This window comes from Silene latifolia, chromosome Y (assembly GCF_048544455.1).
Source record: "Silene latifolia isolate original U9 population chromosome Y, ASM4854445v1, whole genome shotgun sequence".
Classification (NCBI taxonomy): domain Eukaryota; kingdom Viridiplantae; phylum Streptophyta; class Magnoliopsida; order Caryophyllales; family Caryophyllaceae; genus Silene; species Silene latifolia.
This window is the reverse complement of record NC_133538.1, coordinates 214,099,531-214,115,676: the sequence shown is the minus strand read 5'-3', so window position 1 is coordinate 214,115,676 and position 16,146 is coordinate 214,099,531. Positions and strand designations below refer to the sequence as shown.

Below are 16,146 nucleotides of genomic sequence, written 5' to 3'. Positions count from 1 at the left end.
AGTTTATTCTCATTTTCTGTCTTTATTGCTCTTTCCTTGCTTCTCTTCCTTTAAATCTTTTAGTTTAGAAAACCAATTAAAAACCCCCATTTGTGACCAAATAGACGGACTCTTACAGATATCTTACCTCCCTGAAGAGATCGACCTTACTTCCCTAGCTATATAGTTAGTTTAGTTAGTTATTTTTGATAGTTATACGACAGCCCTGTCAAATTTTGGCGCCGTTGCCGGGGAGGCAATTGCCCTATCTGTTTTTGTTTCGTTTATTTAATCCGTCTCAGGGAATTCTTATTCCTTGAGACAGTTCTTATTCATTTTCTTTCAGTATTGTGTATGCCCAGGTCACATAGGTTGGAGTTAGTTTCAGCTGATTCTGAGCCAGAGAGACTGTTCAGGCATAGACTCCGTCTGCAAAGAGAATCACGAAAGGAAGATTTGAGTACTTTCGAACCCGAACTTCAGCATTTCCTATTTACTGAAAACCCGTCTTTTGAAGAAGACACTTTCAGTTCTGTAAACCAACCAGTAAAGATGCCGAATATTGCAAGTCATTCGGAGCCTAAAGCATCATCTATTCCAAAAGGTTTCAATCTCCAGACTGAGGATGGAAATACTTTTGACATCCGTCCGTCCTATATCAATCTGGTGGATAGAAATCTCTTTAGAGGTGTGGCAGGTGAAGACCCGAGGAAGCATATGGAGGTCTTTACGAACTACTGTTCTACTATCCCCGCCACAAAGGGGGTAACTCAAGACAAGATTAAGGAGGTGCTATTTCCTTTTTCTTTGACTGACTCAGCCAGGGAGTGGCTGACTGATTTGGACCACACGGCCGCAGGGGTCACAGACTGGGAGACCCTTGATCTTGCTTTTTATAAGAGAGATTTCCCTCCGCAGCGCACTAATCAGCTGAGGGCAAAAATCACTAGTTTCAAGCAGGCACCTGATGAAACTTTTTATGAAGCGTGGTGCCGTTTCAAGAGGTTGGTGAGGTCTCTTCCTCACCATGGTTTTGATCCGTGGTTTCTGTCCAAGCAGTTCTACAATGGGTTGTACGATGATCACAGAGCTATACTTGATGCATCATCCAACGAAATATTCGAAAAGAACACTGATGATTATAAGGGATGGGCCCTTATTGAAGAGATGGCGACCCACTGTGTTGAGTATGAGAACCCGAGGGATGGTATTAGAACAGTTCATGCAGTCGATAAGCAAGTTGTGGCTCAGCTGGAAGCCATGAATGCTAGGTTTGATAAGTTGGAGCTGCATTCTGCTGGGGAGACTCAGACGGTTCATTTGCTTACAAGAGGGGAGACCGTCATATGTGAGAGGTGTGGGAGCAACGACGGTCACACTGCGGTTGGTTGTCTTACAGAGAAGGAACAGGTCCTTGCGTTTCAACAATACAAGCAAGGAGGGGGTTCCTATTATAATAACCAAGGGGCAGTCCATCCCAATTTGAGGTGTACAAGTCAAAATGTGCTCAATCCTATCCCTCCTCCACAGCAGCAGCAGCCATATGTCCCTCCTCATAAGGCTCAACAAGGCTTTTAGAAGCCTTCTTCCTTTCCTTCACCTAATCAAGGTGCATCCTCCTCAGGTGGGGTAAGCGAGTTAGCTGAATTGAAGACAATGTTGCAGTCTTTGACAAAGCAATGGCAACTAAGTGACCAACAGAAAAATGCATCCATCAAGTCACTTGAAACTCAAGTTGCCCAGTTAGCCGTGAACCAATCTACGAGGAAGTAGGGTCATTTACCGTCACAAGCTGATAAAAATCCACATGAGACGGTAAATTTAATTAATTTGAGGAGCGGTCGTTCATATGAGGGACCGGAATTGTTGAAATCAGACCCGAGGAAGGTAATTACTGCTGATGAATAGTGTTCTGTTGAAGAAAAAGAGCTGACGACAAAGAAAGTATTCGATCGACTAATTTCTGGGGGTCGATCTAGTAAAAATGCTGAAGAAAGGACTCGGTCGAGTGGAATTTCTGCTCGATCGAGTGAACATGAAAAAGAAGAGCTCGATCGAGTAAATAAAACTGCTCGATCGAATGATTTTGTTGAAGATTCTACTCGATCGAGTGATATTTTTGCTCGATCGAGTGCTGCTGACAAAGAAGACCTTGATCGAGAGCCTGCTAGTGCTCGATCGAGTGAAACATCGCCTGAAAGACCTCGTTCGAGAGAAAAGAAGTCTCGATCGAAGGATTTAGAGCTTGATCCGGCTAATACATTGGAAGAGAGGAACAAAGGGCTCGAGAAACCCATCACGGTGCCCTTCCCGAGGCGTCTGCAGAGTACTAAGGCTAATCAACAATTCGGCAAATTTGTCGAACTCCTGAAAAGCTTGCAAGTTACGGTTCCGTTCGCCGAATTGCTGACATAGGTACCCTCTTTCCTTAAATTTATGAAAGAAATTTTATCACGTAAGAGGCACATTAATGATCATGAGACGGTACCTTTGACCGAGGTAGGGACGGCCCTAGTTCAGAATAAGCTACCTCCCAAACAGTCAGACCCGGGTAGTTTTTCGATTCCGTGTCACATTGGTACCCACTTAATTGATAACGCGTTATGCGATCTTGGCGCTAGCGTGAGTGTCTTACCGCTGTCTCTTGCTAAGAGACTTGGTTTGACCAAGTTCAATTGCACAAATATGACTGTTCAGATAGCCGACCATAGTATATCACGGCCACTAGGTGTCATAGAAGACATACCTGTTAAGATCGGGAGGTTCTTTATTCCCGTTGAATTCGTTGTACTTGACATCCCCGAAGATACCCATACCCCTATTATATTAGCGAGACCATTTTTACTCACTGCTCGTGCAGTGATAGACGTCGGGGGCAAGACATTGACTTTTCAGGTTGGGGACGAGGAATTGATATTCCATCAGTCTAAGTCCCGAAGGGCTCCCATGCAAGCTCAGCCTTGCAATGCCCTCTCTTCTACTGACCCTCTTATTGACACTCCAAATGAAAATTTGGTATATTGTGCTGCTATCGTGACCCCTCTGCCTCAGATTGAGAGCAAAAAGGACGAGAGTTCGTCTATTTTCCTTGCTGCAGGTATAGATGAAAATAATGAAGGAGCTGTCAATGGTTATTGTGCGATTAATGTCAGTCAAAGTGGGAGCGATGATGTTAAAGCTGGTGAGAAAGGAGTAAGGACAAGAAAAGTTCGCACGTATGTGGACGTCAACTATTCTCCTCCTAACGATTCAAGTTCAAGCTCATGGAAATTGAAGAGGACGATTAATGTTGCTGAGGCGACGTCCTCCAGTCAGAAGCCCTCCGAGGGGCTATTGAATTGCTTTGAGAAGTGAGCGGGGAAATGCCCCGTGTAACAAATTGTATAAACAATTTTTAATTTCTTTTGGATTTGTTTATTGCATTTAATTAGGTCAATTAGAGTTTAGACATTTTTAGCATATATTAGAAGACTATAGACTGTTACTTTTCATATTTGGTATTTTGGGATATTTTTGCGAGTGTTTTTATGCAGGTTTGGGGAGTTATACGCAAATTCAAAGGCTTACACGAGGAAAAGAGCTCGATCGAGTACTTTTTGTACTCGATCGAGTGAATTTTGTTCGATCGAATGATTCCATACTACTCGATCGACTAAAGCTGAAGAGGGGAGTACTCGATCGAGTAACTTTTTACTCGATCGAGTAGATGTATACAAGAAGCTCTCGATCGAGTAGTTTTAAACCACTCGATCGAGAGATTTTGCAAAGGATACGCAGGGAGTCTCTTTAAATTCCTTCTTTTTCTTATTACTTCTTTTCCCCTTTCATTATTTCGTCCCTTCTCCTTATTTGCGATAAAAAAACCCAAAATCCTCCATTTTTTTGCCCATTTACCAAATCCACCACCTACATTTTATTCCTTGCTAATTAATCGTCCATTGCCCTCTATTTTCCCCTTGATTCTTGTTGTTTTACACGGTCAATTAGAGGAATTAGGGTTCGCAATTTTCGATCAAAAATCGCCATTCTTGCTTGTTTTGTCGATTAATTGCTCAATTTGTAGGTTCCTCATCATCAAGTAAGTAATTCCAATACTTCTTTGCATTTTAATTTTATTAATTTTGCTCTTTATGAAGTGAATTAGGAATTAGGGTTTCGAAATTCCTTATTGGGTCGAATTTTTCGACTATAATTGTGATTCTTTGCCTAATTTGTCTTACTTGATGATTAATTCCCTTACCTCATTGATTTTCACATGTTTGATTCGAACTTTATGGGAAATTTGCGATTACGGTTTCTATCAATCGAAATTTTCGGCTATGAATTGGGTTTTTACTGCTGCCATATGCTTTATTGCTTCAATTGTTGCTTAACTTTGCCGCCTTCGTCATCTACTACCCTTCCCCTATCACTGTTTACCTGCTTTATTCGAATTTGTTGAGGAAAATTTGGGAATTTTTGGGCTGATAAGTCGAATTTTTCGACTGTCTTTGGAAATTCTCTGCTGTTTAACTGCTGTTTTCTTATCAAATTCCCCTGCCCTATTTGTTTAGGATGGATTCTAGCTCTGTGCCTTCCACTAGCTCTACTGTCAGTCCGTCCTTGCCGGAGACGGTGGTCCCTGCTGTCACCACCGCGTCCGTACCTGCTAGTACTGCAACCACTGCTTCTGTTTTTCTTGTTAGCGCTGCCGGTACTGTTTTTGCACCTGCTAGCACTGCTGCTAGCCTTTCTTCCTCAGTGGCGGTCTCTGCTGCATCTACTATTGCAGCTACAGCTTCTACCTTAGCCACGGTGAGCACCCATGTGGCGGACTCACCTGCAGTCATAGCCGCCTTCAGAGCGGGCCTAGTTCCTCGTACCGTCAGTGGACGGTCTTCTACTTCAGGTTCTAGAGGCCGCGACCGTGGTCGTGCTACACCTGTTGCTGGTCGTGTTACGATTCGAGTGGACGACACCCTCGACTCCCACCCTGAGTACCCGCAGGTAATTTTTGTTAATGGTGTACATCGTACTAGATTTTATAACTTAGTTGACTGTGACTTTCTCCCTACGCGCTTTCTTTGCCGTACGTCACTTCAGAGGCTCGGCTTCTATGAGCCAGTCTGTGAGCTTTTACGGGGCACGGGGATGACCGGACTTATTACCATGTGTGGACCTTTAGGGAGTTGAGCCTTGAGTTTTTCAGCTCCTCTACCTTTTCCTTCGGGGCACACGATGCTGTCCTCACTAGTCTTTCTGTGTCCTTCCGGTTGTATAATCGGACCTTTTCTATGACACTTGAGGATTTTGGTACCCAACTCGGCCTTTCCTTTACGGGAGCCACTATTGCCCCTAGAAAGGTCATTAGTCTCCTTTGGCGGGATTTGGCACATACTCCTTTTCACGAGCGAAAGCTCGCCTAGGTTCACCTTCTCCCCGCCCGTTACTTCCTCAGACTGATGGGAAGTACTATTTTTGGCCAAAAGGAGCCAAACAACATCAACAACAACGAGCTTTCTATCTTAGGCAGTTACCTGAACATCGACGGCGAGGATCCCTTTACCCTCAACATCGCTTATTTGACCGCCAAGTACTTCCAGGTTCAGGGAGAGAAGCTCATAGGCACTATCGTCTGCGGTGGCATAGCCGCCTTTCTTGCCCGTTCTCTCCTCACCGTCTTGTCTCGTGACTTACCTTATATAGACGGTGATAGGTATCTGAGCCTAGCTGCCATGCACTCTTAGACTTGGCTGACCACAGACTACCGGACATGGAAGATAAATGGTTCCCTGTCCGTAGACCTTCCTTGTGACACCCTGCCTCGTCTCGCCCCTTTGCCTACTATTGCACGGGGCGCCCGGCCACCACCTTTACCCGAGTACCACCTACCGATCCGCCCACATACTACCATACCCGCCGCTAAGAAGCGGCGTAGACTTGAGACCGGAGAGGGATCTCCACCTTCCATGGGTGGCCAGACTTCCACGGCCACACCTACCCCGATCCCTACTCCTACTCCTACTACCGCGCCTGCTGACCAGACACAGCCGGTCCTACCGGCTAATTTTGTACTTCCTCCACCCTTTGAGGCGTCCTCGGTCATGGACCAAGGGCGCCGTGACGGTTTGTTGATTGAGATTGCAGAGAGACAAGCTCGTATGGAGAGGGACATAGCTTTGACTTTATTCCCTCTATACGAGTATCACATGCGGCGACACCGTCCGATCCCAGAGAGTTGGCTACACCCTTCCTTTTACCGGTACCCAGCTGAGGGGTACCCGGAGACTGCTAGTGAGGAGGAGGACGAGGACGAGGACCCGACGACGGCAGCGGAGAGAGCTCGAGCTGAGGAGAGGAGGAGAGAGAGCAGGAGGTGGATCCGGACTACACTGTGACGGTGGAGGACGTGACGGAGGAGGCTGACGAGTAGCTGCTGGTCTACTCATTTCCCCAGTTTTCAGGCTTGTTTGGGGAAGTTCGTGTTTTGTATATCTATTCTCGCTCTTTTATTTATTTTGTCTCCTTTTTATTTTATTATTTTTTCATTCTTTATTGGTTGTATATTACCGTTCCCCTGTATATATCCGCTGGTGTATGCTGGAGGACAACGAGGGTGTTGTCCGTTTTGGTTTGGGGAGGGTATTGCATTCTTTTGAGTCTGCTTTTGCATTTGTTTTGCATTCAAGTTTATATTTCCAGCTTGTATTGTTTATTTATTTCATTTAAATTCAAAAAATCCAAAAATATTAGAAAAATTTCAAAAATTCAAAAAATATTCACGTTTATTTTGCATATAGGTTGAGTCGGAACGGTTGATTTCCGTGATGATATCGCATTTTAACTTGTCATTTTACTTGAGCCTTGCACTTTTATTGACGGTTATTAGCTTTGTCATACGCATAGTCTACGAGTTTTTGTTCAAATATAGCTGACTGTTTAGACTTGACCTGATAAATCGACAAGCTACTTATAATTTCCGAGTTAGAGAGCCCATAACTGGTGACATTCATGACCAGTTCATTAGGAATTGAGAGTAGTACTCCTTGCATAGCATGTTCATCATTTTTGCACTTTTATGACATTCGATTTCTTGTCAAATTCACACATTCGGGTTCGTGGTCGGTGTCACATGCAGGGAGGTGCTTGCAAATTTTCCCCTTTTCTTATATTTTTCACCCATTTAGCTCCACTTAAGCCAAAACTTGCCTTTTTGACCCACTAGCTACATCCCAAACTGAGCCTGCCTAGTCAAGCTAGTTTAGTTTGTCTTTTGTGGTATATTTTTTCGTCTGCAGTTTGGCCCGTATCATTTTGATTGGCGTTGGTGTAAATAAAGAAAGGAAAAAAAGGAAGAAAAAAAAGAATTGAAATTGAAAAGAAAAAAAAAAGACGTGAAAAGAGAAAAAGAAAAAAAATCACTACAAAGAAAAGGGTCCATAGCGACGGAAAACTCCGTCGCATATATGTTAATCCCGTCGCAAAAATAGATCTTGCGACGGAATTACGACGGATTTAACCCATCGCTCTATTTCGTCGCAAAATTTGGTTTTGCGACGGGAATTCCGTTGCAACTAAATATCTGCGACGGAACAAAGCGTCGCACAAACCCGTCGCAAAGAAGGGACTTGCGACGGAAATTCCGTCGCCATCCACTGTTCATGGGAGGCCACGTGGACATAATGGTCAACCTAAAAGTCAATATATGCGACGGATTTTCCGTCGCAGATCACTGTTCATACAGGCCACGTAGGCACTTAAGTCAACCAGAAAGTCAATATCTGCGACGGAAAATCCGTCGCAGATCACTGTTCATATGGGACACGTGTCCCCAAAGTAAACATGAAAGTCAACATTTGCGACGGATTTTCCGTCGCAAATTCCGTCCCAGGGAAGAAATAACCAGTGGGTTTACAGCGCTTTTCCAGCGCCCAAATTGCTTTGAAAGCAATTACATATACTCCCGGTTTCCTACAAACATACAGAAAATCCAGCAATTGACAAATTCACAACTCGTTCAAGACGATATTTCCAAACAACGTCTTCGCATTAACTTAAAATAAAAGGTTTACAACCGTTTAGTACAATAATTGTTCAACAAAGAAAGCCAAAGAAGTCCATAAACTACGGGGTAGGAGTGATAACTACTAATCAACAAACAACTACATCAATACACGGGAGTAGGAGTAGGCCTAGCATTGTCGCCACCATCATCATCAAAGTCATTTCTAGCTTGAGATGGACCTCCGGGGTTACAAGTTTGAGTGGTAAAACCTTGTTGGCTCAAGAACTCCTCTATTGCCGCAAGCCTTTGAGATTGTTCGGCCTCGACTTGCTTAAGTTGGGCATTCTCTTTTGCGACTCTACCAACAAAACCCGGAGTATGAGGAGTAGAAAAGAGGTTACCAGTCGAGCGGCGGTGGTGCTCCTAAATTTGTGGTGCTGGATTTCCCGCGCCAAGTACTCTACCTTTCTTATCAAATCCTCCATGTTCTTCAATATAAATCTCATTATCATCGATGTTCTCGACCCCTTGACTCACGTCGAGTTTTCTTTGAGATGATTTTACCCTATATCAATAAAAAACGAAAGATTAGATACCATCTACTAAATAATCATGATTGAAAAAATGAGTTAAAAATTAAATAATTTTAGTAACTTACGAAGAGTTGACCAGTTTTTTTGGATAACCATCCTTTTGTGCCATGCTTCCTTGTCTTCTCCAACACTTACAAAGCGGACGGAATATCTCCTTTCCCATCTTTATCAATCTGCAATTTTGATACTTGTTAAATATAATTAGTAACTTTAAATAAAGTTAAAGAAAAAAAAGGTACTAAATTAAAAAAAAAAGTGAAGAATTTACCATTGAGTCCATATATTGCAAAGTGCTTTTTCGACCCATTACGTGAGTAGCCAACGCCTTCCCTTTCTCGTCACTTCCCGACCTACGGTTGGCCGAATTCTGCTCCGATCTTCACGTGAAACTAGGATCTTCAAGTGGTCTATTCTTCAATTGACGGTGCAAGTCAACACTAATCCAATCCGGCTTTTCATGCTCTTCCTTAAGATAAGCTCGATAAATCATTTGCCGTAAACGGGTCTTCATGGCATCTTCCCTAGCCTTCTTAACCCTTGCCTTGTCACGGGGATCGTAACTAACACGCCACTGTTCAATAAACAATAAAGTTAGAAAATAAACTTTATTGTAAATAAATATAAAATAAATGAATAAAATACCTAATATTAAATTAAATGACAATTTCTAATACCTCAAACCAATTCCACCATTCCTTCTTTAGAGTAGATGACGCCGATTTCCAATTAGGAGCATGTTCTTTGTAGTTGCATCCAATAGTATCCGATATCAAGTTCACAACTTTTTCATCACTGAACCTGAAAAAAAAAGAATGAGAGGATAATATATATATATATATATATATATATATATATATATATATATATATATATATATATATATATATATATATATCGTTATAAAAATAATTAATTACGAAAAATAACATACTTACCAAACGCCTTCTTGCTCAAGAGAATCGAGAGGAATTTTGTCAATCGTTTGGTATTTCTTCATTCTCGTTTCCCTGTCCTTGGTTTCCTGCATTACTATTACTACCATGTCTTCGTCTCCTCGACGCCATAGAAACCAACTAAATTCTTCAACATTGTTAGAAATCAAATAATAGCAACCAAATAACAAATTAGCAAAGTAAGAAATCAAATAATCAAATAATAGCAACAAAAAAAGAAATTGGCAAAGTAAGAAATCAAAGCTTCAAATAATAGCAACAAAATAAGAAATTGGGAAAGTAAGAAATCAAATAATCAAATAATAGCTACCAAATAAGAAATTGGCAAAGTAAGATTGAATGAAAACAAACTAGATTTCATTAAATTAAGCCATACGACATCTTGAACTAATAGTACCAACAAAGTAATAAGATTGAAAGAAAGGGTACAAAACATCTACAACTAATATAAATCCTAGTCATCATCATCATCATCATTATCACTTAAATTAGTGTTTTCGTTGCTTTCAAAAAGCGATTCTAAAAAATCCTCATCATCATCTTCTTCTAAATACTTCTTCAAAGCCTCCTCTCCTAACTCTTCCTCATCTGCCTCCTCTTGCATATCATCATTCTGTACTTGTATTTCATCTCCTTGCGTTTCTTTTTGTTCCTCCTCCACATTTTCATTCTCATCCTCTATTTCAATTATTGTCAATGTTGTATCACCATTATTAACATCTTCTTGAAAGATAGATTCATCAGTAGGAGCATCCACTTGTGATCTTGCCTTTATTTTAAATACTGCTGACCACTGATCTTTATCTCTTTTGATGTTTGGATAAGGAGCATAGCAAATTTGTTCCACTTGATATGCTAACACAAATGGGTCATATTTTGGAAATTTTTTGCTCCGATTAACATCCACAAGTTTATATTCCTTATGTACTTGCATTCCTCTTTCTGAGTTATCTATCCAATTACATTTGAATAAAATAACATTGTAAGGGTTTTTCTCGCCAGTATAAGACAACTCAACAACTTCATTTAGGGTTCCATAGTAGTCAGCTCCTTCAGTCAAACTCACACACACTCCATTGTTAATTGTAGACTTTTCCAAATCTTTCCCATCTATGAAAGCTCGAAATTTGTATCCATTGATGGAATAACGCTTCCATGTTCTTACTTTTTTTGAAGGTCCATTTGCTAAGGCAACTACAACTGGATCTTTTAAATTATTTACCTAGAATTAATGATAATGAACCAATTATTTACCAAATAATAATATAATTTAAATAAGCATTATAGAATATATATTATTTACTTACTTGACCTCTAAGCCAGTTAGGGAATTTTGTTTCAAATTTGTTCCAAATATCCTTGGCCATAGAAACCTCATGATATTCTCTTTTGATGTAATCCTCAAACAACCTATTCAAAAATGCCGAATTAAGTTTTGAATTAATTTTTGCATGTTTTACTTGAAACAACGTTTAAAATTAAAATTTTTTTCACCTACCTTTCCATACGTTTCAACTCATCAGAATCAAAATTAGATAAAACATAGAGGTGTGCACGTTCATATTCGTTATCTTCCAAAAATCTTTCACGACATTTTCCTGAAGTAGTGCCCTCATGATCTTGAAATAGCTCGGGCAAGGTAGAATACTTCGCCTTTTTCTGACCTAAGTCAAGGTCTTTTGCTTTTGTGTCTATATGATCTTTAAAGTAAAAAGAACAAAAATTTGCTATTTCGTCAAGCAAATATGCGTTGCATAATGACCCTTGAACACGAGCTTTATTTCCAATTTTTTTTTTTCAAATGATTCAAGAACCTACAAAAAAATTGGTTAAGAATGAATGAAATTAAGTAATAACCTTAAAAGGCTTCATAAAAGATATTGATATTACCTCTCAAAAGGATACATCCACCTATATTGCACAGGACCACCCACTTTCACTTCATATGGCAAATGATTTGGCAGATGTTCCACTGAGTTAAAAAATGAAGGTGGAAGTATTTTTTCCAATTTGCAGATTATCTCGACAATATTTTTCTCGAGACTTGTTATTTTTTCAATTTGTACTGATGAAGTGCACAAGTCTCTGAAAAATTGACTAATCTCAGTTATGGCATTACACTCATTTTTAGGTAGAAGGTGCCTTAAAGCAACCGGAAGAACGCTCCATAAACACATGATAGTCATGGCTTTTCAAGCCATGTAGCTTCAACTCATTCATATCGACACATCTTCTCAAATCTGAAGCATAGCCGTCCGGAAACTTTAAATTACATATCCAATCACACAACACTTTCTTGACTCTTTTTTCAAAACGACTGAATCCACTTTTCGCGACCTTGAACAAAGTTGTAAGATGTCTTTTTGTGCATTTGGGTTCAAGGTTGTCTTGTCTTTTCTATACATCACCGTGTGAATTAGTTGTTCGAAAAAAAATTTCTCAATATGCATGACATCAAGGTTATGTCGAATTAGTAGTGTGCTCCAATATGGAAGCTCCCAAAAAATACTTTGTTTCCACCACCCAATTCGTTTTGCTTTAACCGTCTTCAATTCATGGTCAGATGCATCCACGATTTTTGGTAAATCTTTCACACATTCCCACACTTGTTCGCCCGATAACCTCGTTCCAGCAACATCGTTCTCTATTCTTCCTTTTCAAAAGTGGACTTTATCCATGCGAAAAGTATGATCAGTGTCTAAATATTGTCTATGACAATCAAACTAACTCCATTTTCTGCTATGCTGAAGCCAAGTCGATTTAGTCTCTTTTTTCGTACAACATGGACATGCATTCTCACCAGCAGTTGACCAACCAGATAACATGCCATAAGCAGGAAAGTCGTTGATCGTCCATAGGAATGCGGCTCTTAAGTCGAAGTTTTGTTTCCTAGACACGTCATATGTAAACAATCCCGTGTCCCACAATTGCTTCAACTCGTGAATTAGAGGCTGTAAATAGACATCAAGGTTTTGTTTGGGACTCTTTGGTCCAGGAATAATTAATGTTAAGAACATAAATTGTCTTTTCATGCATAGCCAGGGTGGTAAATTGTAAGGTGTAAGCATCACCGGCCAGCATGAATATGTGTTCCTGAATGGCCCAAAAGCCGAGAAACCATCGGTGCAAAGTCCAAGTCTAACATTCCGAGGCTCAGATGCAAAAGAAGGATGAAGATGATCAAAATGTTTCCACGCCTCACTGTCACTTGGATGAGACATTGTCCCACTAACTCGGGGGTTTTCATAATGCCAACGCATTTGTTCCGCGAGGTTTTTTGTGGCATAAATTCGTTGCAAACGTGGCCCTATTGGGAAATAATTTAAGAAATTTTCGGGGACCCTTTTGCCATTTGCATTCTTTGAACTTTTGTACTTAGCTCTACCACATTTTCTACACTTGTCGAGAAGAGCGTCGTCCATCCAAAAAAGCATACATCCATTAAAACATGCATCTATCGTTTCATGAGGAAGTTGAAGAGCTTTGAGAACATTTTTGGTTTCATAGAAGTTACGCATCAAAATATGATCTTGAGGAAGAAGGTCTCCCATGAGTGACGTGAAACCATCTACACATTTATGGGCTAAGTTGTGTTCACATTTCGGAGCGACAAGCCTTGCAAATGATCGTAGCAATGAGAGTCGACATCCCTCGTAGACAGGTTGCTCGGCACGTTTTAACATTTGAAAAAAGGCTAATACATTGGGATTTGGAGATTCATCAACCACCTCGGCATTAAGAGCTTCTTCCCTAATTTGATCAATGCTATCGCGCAACGCATCCTCTACCATATCCCTATAAGGATTGTCAGAGGGCATTGCCATTTCCTCTTCCTCAACGGGGAATTTCTCTCCGTGACACACCCAATCATAATAGTTGTCACAAAAACCCTTTAGACCAAGGTGTTTTCGTACTTCTTGTTCAACTAAAGACTTTCTATTTTTGCACTTACTACATGGACACCTAATTTCTTTATTTCTAATGAATTCGTCTTGTTGCTTAACATAATCAATGAATTTATTAACCCCTATTACGAATTCTTTCCTTAATTTTTTATTGGAATCCAACCTTTCATACATCCAGTTTCGTTCTAATCTCTTCATTGCAAATCTACATATATATTAGTAAATAAAAATTATTAATAAAAATGGTAAGAGCATTCATAAACTTATCTTTGAATTTTTCATACAACAACAACAACAACAACAACAACCACCACAACCACAACCTGCAAAAAAATACTTTCAGTATTGGGGTCCTTATCTCTCCAACCTAAACCCATCTTTGAATCTTTCATACCATTAGTAAATACCCAATTTTTTTTCTTGATAGTAATGAGACAAAAATTCGGCAGCACTTCCTTACAGTTCTCCAAATACATTATTTAGAATGAATTCTCACTCTACATATGTATTCGGAGAACATTAAAGGAAATGTCAATCAAATTTTGTCTCATAACAATCAAGAAAAAAATTGAGTATTTACCACCTAAATGGCATAAAAGATTCAAAGACAGTCCCAAAACGGGGACTATTCAAGAATTACACCTAATGTGTAATCCCTGAACGGGTACTAGGTCAAAAATATATTAACAATCACAACACAAGCATCTGATGAATTAATATTTGTAAAAAATATATATATGACACAAATGTACACAACTTATCAAAACAAACTTAATAATTACTAATAAATCTTATAAAACTAAGCAAAAGTAGAGTAAGCATCATTAAATTGGTTTAAACATCATAAATTGTCTTTTAATTAAACTAAATCATTTTAATAATCCTAAACTTAATTAAATTAAGCATTATAAAATTGATTTAAACATCCTAAATTGGCTTTTAACTAAATTAAACTACCCTAATAATCCTAAACATTCTAAATTAGATATTAATTAAACTAATTTATTTTACCAATCCTAAACTTAATTAAACTAAATATTATAAAATTGATTTAAACATCCTAAATTGGCTTTTAACTAAATTTCACTATCCTAATAATACTAAACATCCTAAATTGGCTTTCAACTAAACAAAACAATCCTAATAATACTAAACATCCTAAATTGGCTTTCAACTAAACTAAACAATCCTAATAATACTAAGCATCTTAAACTAATCATAATTAATTTAAACAATAACCATAAACCCTAATTAATCAAAATAGTAAAATAAATTAAACAAACCTTAAATTAATTAAGAGATGGAGACAAGGGAGAAGAGCGGCGGCGGCAGGAGCAAAGGGCGGCGGCGGCGAGGGAGCTCGGCGGCAGAAAAAAAAAGGGAAAGGGGAAAGGAAAAAAGGGAAAGGGGAAAGGAGAAGAAAGGGGAAAAGGGAAAGGAGAAATAGGAGGAGTGATTTGGGGAGTAGGGTGGTGGTGGGAGTGGTGGTGGTGGGAGTGGTGGTGGTGAGATTGAGGGAGACGGAGTTTTGGGTGATTTGAGGTAAATAATTGAAGAGTGATAATGAAGGGGGAGGAAGACGCTGCTGCCCGTATAAAGAAAGCATGCGACGGACTTTCCGTCGCAAACATAAAATAATAATAAATCCTGCGACGGAATTTCTGTCGCAGACTTAAAATAATATTATTTTTCCATCGTGTTAAGAGGTGTACAGCTGGACACTTTAAAATGTCTACGACGGAAATTCTGTCGCACAAAAAATATTATTTTAATATAGCGACGGAAATTCCGTCGCAGAATTTATTATTATTTTATTATCGCGGCGGAAATTCCGTCGCAGACCTTCCCGCCATGTCAGAAAATTTGGCGGTCTGGGAAAATAGGCTGCAACGGAAAGTCCGTCGCAAGTCCGTCGCACAGCATGAGGTCCGACGCAGTGTCCGTCACAGGTTTAAATTTGCTACGGATTAATATTCCGTCGCAGTGTGTCCGTCGCATCGAAACGTTTTTTTTGTAGTGAATGAAATGAAAAAAAATCAGAAAATCACGTGAAAACCAGGAAGAATGAAAGTTGGAAATTTTGAGCTGGTTTGATTTTGAGTCCGTCTGTGTTCACTTTTATATTGTGACGGTCTCACTCCATTTTATTCCATATTTTTGAGGAGATAGTGTAAATGGGTGGTGAGTTGTGTGCCAAATGAGGGGCACTTATACTTAATTTTTGACGCGGATATGGACCCAATGGAAGAAGTTGTGCTCGACATAGAGCACCCATCAAAACCAGGCCCAAATAATACATTTCTTATGCATGAAAATTGGATGGGTTTGCGTAAAAGAGAGGTATTATGTGCGGTTGAAGCTCGAGACCCGTACACCCCTTGATGCCGTGTGGGAACAAAAGAAAAATCAAATGGGAACAAGGGGAGAGGGCCGAATGTGGCGGCACCAAGGGAGAAGAATCCTAGTTTATATTTTTGCATTTTTCAACATAGTTTGAATAAGATTTGACAAAAGAGTCTAAGTTGTAAGTTCTATGCATCTAATCATCCTAGAACTTACAAACTAGCATTTAATGTTTTACTTGGAGGCCAAGGCTTTTGTCCTATATAAGGACCTAGCCTCCCTCATTTGTAATCATCCAAGTTGAAGTAAAAACATTTTAGAGAGAGAAACTTGTTGGTTTCAATCTTTTTCAAAGAGTCGATGATTTCGAGTCTTGCCTTAAATTAAGG

General features: G+C 39.7%; 1 non-coding gene across 1 annotated transcript; it reads right to left on the bottom strand.

Moving 5' to 3' along the window:
• Window positions 1-907: 907 nt before the first annotated feature.
• On the bottom strand, window positions 908-1,013 carry LOC141636128 (small nucleolar RNA R71). Its single transcript, XR_012540762.1, has one exon. It is a non-coding gene; the product is annotated as a small nucleolar RNA R71 (small nucleolar RNA).
• Window positions 1,014-16,146: the final 15,133 nt, after the last annotated feature.